This window comes from Myripristis murdjan, chromosome 11 (assembly GCF_902150065.1).
Source record: "Myripristis murdjan chromosome 11, fMyrMur1.1, whole genome shotgun sequence".
In the NCBI taxonomy this organism is placed as follows: Eukaryota; Metazoa; Chordata; class Actinopteri; order Holocentriformes; family Holocentridae; genus Myripristis; species Myripristis murdjan.
Genome location: NC_043990.1, coordinates 4,045,684 through 4,055,683, shown reverse-complemented (window position 1 = coordinate 4,055,683; position 10,000 = coordinate 4,045,684). Strand labels below are relative to the sequence as shown.

The window sequence follows — 10,000 nt, the reverse complement described above, 5'->3', positions numbered from 1 at the left end:
CACCGTCTCTCCTGTCTCTCCTGCTCCCACGAAGCTGTCGGAGCTGCGAACGCCGTCCGCACTGACGCGCAAAACCTGCAGCGAAATACAACCGCAGCTTGTCAAAAGGCATTCTGGGAAATGTAAGTAAGTGCTGATATAATTTTTTTTTTTTTTTGTCTGCTGTTATGATAATTCTGTTACTTATTTTTGCTTTGTGCTTACTAATGTGAATTTGTAGAAACTGCTTACTGCTCTCCTGGCTTGAATTAATGGGAGTGTATGGAAACTCTTATGTTATATTTGTTCTATGAATTATGATCATATTGTTGTAATTTTTTTATTGTATCATGTTTTAGGATGATTACTATGTTTTCAGCTAACAGGGCTCCTTTAACCCTCTGAACCCCAAGCAGTTTGGGGTGTTTTCTGCTCCCCTCACATTTTGGCTCACTGTGGGTTTGTTTTTCACTGCAAAGTGCTGCACCTCTATGGAAACAGCACAGCTGTGGCTATCACCTGAAGCCATTCAAAAATGTCTTTCACACAGTATGAAAGAGTTATAGTGCCATAAATAATAAAAAAATAAAAAGGGCAAACTGATTTTTTTTGATAATTTATTTTACAAAAATCGAGAAACATTGGAATAAATGTGCAGAACATTTTTTCAGGTGCCCACAAGTGTCAGTGATCCAGGAAAAAAAAAGTAGGGCTTCACATGATTTATTTCCTGAAATATTAACATTTTTCCAACCTGTGTAAACTTAGGCGTTTTTACTGCCTTGTGCCCTTCCATGTTACTACTGCTGCCTACACACTGAAATTCACTGAATTTTTGTCACGCGACTGTTGGGCTCACCTGAATCAATCAAGATGTCTCAGATCCGCTGAAAACCGCAGAATTTTTTGTTTTTTGGATGATCTGGATTGAGTAAATTGTTGAATGAAGCATGTATAATAAAATGATTCGAATGAAAAATCACTTTTTTAGCCTTAGTTTCGTCCTTTTTTCTACCGCTAAACGGAAGTCAGACATGTTGCATTGAGGGACCGTCGGAATTCCGACGAAAAAATAGGTTTTTAAAGCTTCCAGCTATGATAAACGGTTGAATTTTGGCAATTTTTTTAAAAATACATGTCTTTCTATCCCGCCAGTTTGGGGTTCAGGGAGTTAATAAGCAATTAATTAATTAAGTAAGGCAGGAGTAGGCATGACAGGTTGAGGCAAAGTGGAAATACCAGAAACAAAAAGTAAACTCCATCACTTTATCTCAAAATAACTCCTGCACTGCAAAATGCCATGTGAGTTTTGAACACATGGATTATTTTAGTTTCAGATTTTGGGTGTTTACCTGGCCCTTATGGAAGCAGAACTACGATTCCCCAGGCAGAACAAGACATCAGCGCGCGCTCACGTCTCTAAAAGCCCTCACACACACTAAAAACACACAGATGGTGCCGAGGTCAAAGGTCATGTCCTCAGTTTAGCAGCTATACTTACTCACCTGGAGGGCAGGAGCCTGGAAACAGCTTGGAACTAAAATGCGGTGTGTGTGTGTGTGTGTGTGTGTGTTAATTATCTATGTTTGTTCCCTCTGCATAGCGATTTCACATACACCAGCACAGGACAGTGAAAAGAGCTCACATGGCCAAAATCTACATTTTGTTTCAGACGACTTGAAGAATTCATATTTGACTTTGTGTGAGTGCTGTGATAATCAAAAGTTATTACATTTTCAAAAATCTAACTTTTTTCTTTCTTTGTTTTTTGGACCAACTTTAGGAAAAACATCACAATCAATCACTCCGATCCGTCCAATCAGGCCAAACTGGAAGTGGAGAGCCTCTCATCAGCAGGGCTGCATCCAGCCGTGACAAAACCTGACAAAATGTTTTTTTGGGTTTTTTTTTTTTTTTTTAAAATGAATCCGCAGTGCGCTGAAGACCTTGTGCACAGTTGCTACTACGGTGGCTGAGAAGGCCATCCGGTGTATTCTCTTCTGCTTTATGCTGGTTTCCAAACGTGTTCAGCTTTACAAGACGTGCTCAAAGTGTCAGTCGCTGCCCTTCAACATAACAAACCTAATCCAGCTGTTCTGAACCCAGCAGGCTTTAGGAACTATATTTATATAGCTATATTTATACACTCATATATTCACGGCTAATTCAGGTTAAACCCAGATACAGTGGAAGAATGTGCCTCAGGTCATGTCAACAACTTAATTTATGTTTAAAATCAAAAACAGCTTTTGAAAATCTCCGTCCACACGAGAACAGAAAAGGCAGCTGCTTTGAGATACGCGCCCGTGCGAAGGAGCCGAGGAGTGTTGACATCGCAGAGTTCGCCACAAGTGCAAGAGCAAATCCTCCTCTGAGCGCCTCAACAACGTCCAAAACTGCAGCGAAAAGGAAGTGGAATGAAAACACCAAGGCTGAGTGGTTTGTACAGCGGCTCATATCAAAGAAAACAGCGCTAATAAACAACTTTGACCCTGCGGAGCGTTTCACTAAAGCTGCATGTTTGGTGATCAGAGATGCCACAGGTTGACGGTCGAATTGTAAAGGAAAAAAAGTTTTGTTTTTTAAAAAATTCATCTCCGTGTGCGTGTAGCATAAAAGCCTACTGCAAAACATTGCAAATGTTTGGAGGAAACGCAGCGTTCAGCCCTGAGAAAAGCTTTTCAGCCGGTTTACCCTCACCTGAATCAGAGGAGCCGGTCAGAGTTCAGAAATGCGACGGCCTAGTTTGCAAATTAATTTAGTTTCAATAAGTCAATTCAACTTTTAATTAGATTCCATTTATTTGGAAAACATGAACAACATTATTATTATTTATTTATTTTTTTTCCTGTGAGCAGCGGCAGCAGATGTGAAAAAACAACCCTGGACACTGAATGGTATGGCCTTTAAAAGACACAAGCCATAGAAACACATACAGAACAGCAGAAGCTGATATGATTGAATATGGAAAAAGACGACGCTAGCTCAAAACAAAAGTTTGCACTATAAGCGTGTGGCGTCAAATGGCATTGAATATGTGGTGGAAGTCCAGAGGCTGACAGGCAGAAAAGACAAGGTCGCAGTTTGTTTTTTTTTTTCCCTCTCCAACCTTTTTCAGACGCTAAATTGTGCGGTCCACCTAATTATCAGCTGTTCAGAAATGTCACCGCGAGCCTGGAGGAAACAGCACCAAATTAATAGCTGCTGGCCCTGAAACAAATTACCTCAGTATTGAAGGGAGAAAATCCTGATTTCATTAGATGCAAAATGAAGTTAATATAATACATTTTTATTTGATGTTGATTGTCTTTATATCAGAGCAAAATCTAAAAGCGCGCCTGAGGTCGCTCCACAAAACACCAATTACATTTACATTTCAGGCATTTAGCTGATGCTCTTATCCAGAGTGACTTACAATGAGCGCCGCAGCAGAATAAATCTCTCAAACGGCGGCATTACAAGCAGACGGTAGTAAGGAGGAAGGTCAGAGCTACAGCGGCCTGATAATACACGCAACAAATATTCCTGTGATCCACCAGGATTATGTATGCTGCACAAGTGCCGGGGAAAGAAATACCAGGCGGGGTGAGCGAGGCGCTTTACAGGCTGCAGGAAGACGTCTGCCTTTACCAGCCCAAGTCAAAGAGGAGCGTCCCGTTCACGCTCGCCGACACTCTGCAGCTGAGCCCAAACGTCTGAGTGAAACACAAAACTTTCAACAGGAAAACAAAATCTACACTTTGTGTCCCTGTTCTTGTCTTGTATGCATTTCCTGTTGAAACAGGAAGTTTGGGCGGGACACGGCGCAGGGACGGATCCTTCACAAGAGCAAACCAACAGCATCTCAGTTTGGGACAGAAACACACTTTTATTTTGAAGGGATAAGGTGGATAAAAGAGGATGTTTAGAGATTTGTGAAGGTTTTATTGGTTGAAAGGTTAATTTACAGCCACGAGCACAGGATGCTGTCACAAGACTGTTTAACCCTCCTATTATGTTTGGGGTCAATTTGACCCCAGCCAGTGTTTAATGTCTCTAAATAAATGATTAACATCATTTTTTTGCTTCATATTTAATGAGTGTTCCTAATGTAATGGGCACTACCGGGTAAAGATGAAATTGACATGATGATATGTTTTCAATGTCCTGTACACACTTTGTAACGCATTGGTTATAAATAACAAAAATCTGTACTTAGAAATAATATAAAGCCATTAAAACACCAAAAATTAATATTTCTTTCCAATTTTAGATCAATCAGTGAGATTTTATGGTGATTTGAATATTTTTCCATTGTCACATAATAGGAATACTGGATGTATAAATGGGGGTGGGGAGTTATGTTTTATTTAAAGGGCTATTTAGGACGTCAACAAAGAAACATCAAGTACTTGACACATAAACTTTGATAACAATTTTAGTTATAATAATTTTGTGGAAGTTTAAACTGCAGGGGTCAAATTGACCCCAAACATAAAAGATGTTCAAAAATGTGAACATAACAGGAGGGTTAAGGTCATGTGAGGTCATTTGATGGGGACTGAAATCCTCAAAATTCAAAGTGTCTTCTCGCTGCCTCAGGTGATAAAGTACAGCTTTAAAGACAAAACACGCAGGGTTTTATGTGCTCAAGTATTTTACAATAACTCCATGAGCATTTCTCTGCACTGACACACATACAGGAAAAACAGAACCTGAGACCAAGGCCTGAGAAAGGAAGCATAAAAAACTCAACTCTATCTACTGACGTTTGTTTACATCGATACAAACATCCATGAGTGCCTGTGCTTTTGTGTGTCTGACTTTCAAAAAAAAAAAAAAAAAAAAAAAAAAAAAAAAGACTATAAAAGTATTTTCTTCTATTTACCATTCACTATGAACGTCGATGTGTTGATTTACATTCATGGAAGAGAAAAGTCCCACGTTTTCACTTTTATTATTCAGCGCTGAGGTGCCCTTCAAATGGAGTCTTTTCTTTTCTAAGGTCCAGATGTATTGAACGTCGCATAAGCTGATAAGGTGGAGGTACCTGAACGCTGCATTTCTTCACAACAGCACGCTGATAAAAACAACATACAGTCGAGAAGAAAATGCAGAAAGCAGAGTTGGTGTAGGCGCTGTCGTGTAACTCTGAAGAGAATTACAAGAAGGGAGGAAATATGGAGTGATCCACGGCTGGTTATCACCTGTTTCTGCTCTCACTATTGTTGTTATTATTACTGTTGTTGTTAATTCTGTTGGGTAATATTTTCTGAGAGCCCATATGGCCTGATAATGTCTCATCCGTGCAGAGGCGTGTCGGGGAGGCGGTGACAATCTGAAACAACAGTGTAGTGTGAGGGAATCCTGCAGTTTGCCCTTTACACGGGTTTTTTTTTTTTTTTTTTTTTTTGTTACATCTGAAAATAATCAGGGAAAATTCAACTTTACAGTCTCACAAGCTGAGAGGCTCACGGCAGAGTTTACGATTTTGTAATGCGGGGGGGAAAAATAAAAACAAACCAAAGCAGGAGACTAACTTACATCGTGTGAATCCAAAAGCTCAGAGTCCATGTTGAAAACAGCAGCAGCAGAGGTTTGGACTGGCTGTTACCAGGCGACTTTTTGGCAAAAAGAGCCTGAAATGATTCTGGCTTTAGTATCTGTGATCCACATCTAATGTGTTTTTACACTCGTTTGTCATTTGGACTTGTGCCTCTTGAGATGCTTTAATGAAGTATCTAACTCTCCGTCTATCCGCGCTGATAGACTCGGGCAGTAAATTTCTGTGGCTGCAGCGTTAACACACACAAGTTTCAGGCGTATTTCAGGTTTACTGCGCTGGCTCAGGTGTCAAAACTGTTTCCAAGAAAAAGAAAAAAAAAAAAAAAAAAATCACAAAGTTGGTAGGTGAGGCTATTTTCATGCTGGGAAAAAATATCCAGACCCCAACATCTAAAACAGATGAATGTCAGAGGTGTTTTGCAATGCACTTGTACGTTCTCTTGCTCTCTCTCACACACACAAACACACACACACACACACACACACACACAGGCAGAGAGGCACATGTGCATGACCTAATGAACTAACCCATAACGAGTGTGTGCAGGCTCGTCAGGCCGTGTGGTTTTCACTGCGGTCTCGACTCGGTCCAGGAAGCTGCTGGCAGCGTCGCTTCGCTTTAACAGTGGACACACATCATCAGCTCGCCGCGTGCGCTTCAAACACACAAACTGTTTTCTAGGAAACTCGCCGTTTTCCAGGGACGCGCCGCTGCCAAGACACAAAACTTGTTGGTGGAGCAGGATTTCTTCATGCGACAGTAAACGCTCTGTCACCGCTCGCCGGCTCCAGTCAGCACCGACCCGCTGACCATCACTCAGCTTTTATGGCCTTTAATACTCAGAGAGCATTAAAGGCTGTAAAAAGGCTCCAGCAACATTAAGATTACTGTGAAATTTGCAGCTGTCATTGTGCAAATAATCCAACTGGCTCAAACGTAAAAATGGCTTCCAAAAATTATCACAAAATCATAAACCGTCTCTTTACATATGAATCTACTTGTTCAATTAAATGAAGCATAATTGCAACTCCAGGACACACATCACAGACACGCCCCTTTTCACGTAGACACACCCCCCTTCCTGATTACCACACTGTAGACACGCCTCTTCCCAAACACCAAAGACACGCCCCCTTTGTGATGATTGCTTTTAAAAACACACCCTTTTCCATGTCACATTCTCTGAAGACACGCCCCCTTCCTGGTTAAATACACCCCCACGCCGACACCTATTTCAGACACGCCCCCTTCCTGAACGCCACGTCCAAGGACACGCCCACTTCATGACCTTTAGCCACTCCCCCTGCCTATTATTTAAGAGACACTCCCTTCCTGACAAGTGCTTCAAAGACACGCCCCCATCCTGAGTAGCACTTCAAAGACACGCCCCCTTCCCCAAATACTAAAGACACACCCACATCCTGACTACCACTTTAGACCCTAACCCTCCCTCATATTTAAGACACGCCCCCTTCCTGACTATCATTTCAAAGACACGCCCCCCTCCTGACTACCACTTCAAAGACACGCCCCCTTCCTGGTCCAATACTTCTTTCCTGGTGACATTCTTTAAGGACACGCCCCCTCCCTGATGACACGGCAGTTATTTATCGTTAAACTGGTTGAATTTCTTACGTTTGCTTTCTGTCACAACATGAATTAAGCGGTAAAATTATGTTTTTCCCCCCTACACGTAAACCGCAGTGACTTTCATGTGAAATCTGTTCATTATTAAATGTGCATCACATTAAAATGGAGAACGAGCTATAAAGGTGAAAATGGATTTTTTTTTTTTTTTTTGCATGGCACGGTGACTTCTGCAGGCTGCCAGCAGATCTGCATCAGTGTGTTGGCTGCGACTGCAATTTTCCCCAAACACGCCTCCTTCCTTCCCCCATCCCAAAAAACACACGCACACACACACATACAAATACACACACACACACACACACACACTTTTCTCTTTTCTAATAAAGTGTCAGTTAATAAGAGTTGTTTTTTTTTTTTTTTTTTTGGAAAGCCGTGGTGTAAATCTACTGTACGTTAGAGACGAGGAAGAGGCTGTGGCTGCCAAATCACTGTTTTCACAGTCTGAATCACAGCTCAGCACTGAGACCGGCCCAGGAGGAGCACACACACACACACACACACACACACACACACACACACACAGGAGCAAATTATACTACATATTGGAGGGAGAGATACATGTGCGAGTACATACACCAGGACAAAAACAATTGCTCACAGACACATAAACACATTGTAGTACAGCATGTATACCTACACACACACACAGACACACACACACATTCAGTGTATAGCTATATGCAAATTCTCTCTCTCTCACGCACACACACACACACACACACAAATTAGAGACATACACAACTGCATGCAAGCATATATACACACACACAGACTTACAGAAACACAAGTGCATGCAAACACACACACACACACACACCCATATATTCAAGCAGACACACACTCATACACACACATGCACAGTCACACACCTGCATTTCTTCCTCTCCCTCTCTGTCTAGCCTCATTCTTCATCCAGCCCCTCCCTATCACACACACACACACACACACACACACACACACACGCCGCTGTTCATATTGAGTGGAGCAGAACAACAGTCCCCATCAGAAGGGCTTCTTCCTCCTTCTCCCTCTCCCTCTCTCTCTGTGCAGTTTGGGCTGTTTCCATGGCAACGCGCCGAGTCCCATGGTCGCTGGAGGGAGAGAGCGCTACCCCGCTTGTCCTGCCCAAAAAAAAAAAAAAAAAAAAAAAAATCTGCCAAACACTCGTTCAAACTGTGGACTGCCGCCTGTGTGTGTGTGTGTGTGTGTGTTTCTTGTGTGTGTGTGTGTGGGTTTTGTTTTTCTCAATTTGAGCGCCTCCCCCCAAAAAAAACCAAAAAACACTAATTTAACAGTGAATGGCTTGTCTGCCTGAGTCTGTCTCTTTCTCTCTCTCTCTCTCTCTCTCTGTGTGTGTGTGTGTGTGTGTGTGTTGATACAGATATTGATAATTACAAATTATTGAGCAGCATGTTTGAAAGCAAAATTATGATTATTACCAATTGATCAATACTACACTGTCTACCACAACATTTTGCATGAATACGCTTTTGTATTTCTTTTAAAATTATTATTATTATTATTATTATTAGCATTATTATTATTCTGCTGAGGTTTGATGGGAGTGTTATCGTCCTGTGACAGTCTAAATACTGTTTTGGAGGCTTTTCCACCGCGACAAGAATAAAATTCCTGGGCAAAAGCTGAATACTTTGCCTTTTTTGGCATGAAAATGGTCAAATTTCAAAGATTCGGAGCAAAAATTTGGGCGTAAAATATCATGTGTCAGTAGCTTTAATCCAAAACATCTTAAAAAAAAAAAAAGCAGAAGACAAACTGATGATTACCTGCTATTGTGGCGTAGCGGATCACAGCAAATAATCAGCGTTATACATGTTGGTTATTAGGCTGCAATATTGTTTTCAGCTGAAATGGTTTACAGTCTCGGTGAGGTCTCAAAGTGGAAACTGTTTTGCTGGATTTGAAAAAAAAAAAATGAAAACTGCACAGAGAGAAATGAGATGTAGAAAACAAAGAGAAGGAAGGAGAGAAAGAAGCTGTTTTTGTGCGTTTGAGGCTGTAAAAATACGTGTCTGCAGCTCCTCCAACAGCCATTTAATTTTTATTCATTCATTCATTCATTCAACAGGCAGACAGAAGAGAGAGAAGAGAGGGAGGGTGGAGATAATGAGAGGAAGGTGGGAGAGAGAAGAGAGAGGGAGAGAGGAGGGGAAGGAGAGAAGGATAAGAAACAAGGAGGGAAGGAGAGGAGGAATTTAGAAGAATGTAGACGAGGAGACAAGGAGATGAAGGTGGAAGGAGACGAGTGAAGGTGATGAGAAAGGAGAAAGGAAGGAGACGAGAAAGGAAGGAGATAAGGAGCAGAGGAGACAAGAAGGGGAAGATATGAGGAGACAAGGACACAAAAAGGGACAGAGATGGTGAGGGAAGGAGACAAGGAAGGAAGGAGTTGAGGGGATAAAAGAAGCAAAGGCGATGAGAAGGGAAGGAGACAAGAAAGAAAGGAGACGAGACGGGATGAAGACAAGGGGGGAAGGAGACAAGGAGGGAAAGAGACGAGGAGGAAAGGAGACAAGAAGGGAAAGGCACAAAGAGGAAAGGAGACAAGGAGTGAAGGACATGAGGAAGGAAGGCGATGAGAAGGGAAGGAAACAAGGAAGGAAAGAGAGGAAAACAATATAAGGAAGGAAGGAGATGAAATAAGGAGACAAGAAGGGAAAGAGATGAGGAAGGAAACAAAGAGGGAAGGAGATGTGGAACAAAGGAGACAAGAAGAGGAGGAAATGAGGAGACAAGGACACAAGGGGGGAAGGAGATGAAGAGGGAAGGAGATGAGGAGCAAAGCCGACAAGAGAGCAAGGAGTT

General features: G+C 41.9%; 1 protein-coding gene across 2 annotated transcripts in view; it reads right to left on the bottom strand.

Annotated features, from left to right (window-relative positions):
- LOC115367508 (zinc fingers and homeoboxes protein 2-like) overlaps positions 1-10,000 on the bottom strand; it is a 112,225-nt gene that overhangs the window by 51,247 nt on the left and 50,978 nt on the right. The window contains exon 1 of one of the 2 annotated variants that reach the window (XM_030063295.1): positions 3,395-3,429. The exons of the other annotated variant lie outside the window; for it this stretch is intronic. The gene's annotated coding sequence lies outside the window, so the exon portion shown is untranslated. Of the gene's footprint in view, positions 1-3,394; positions 3,430-10,000 lie in introns of those variants that run through there. 2 annotated transcript variants of the gene reach the window in all.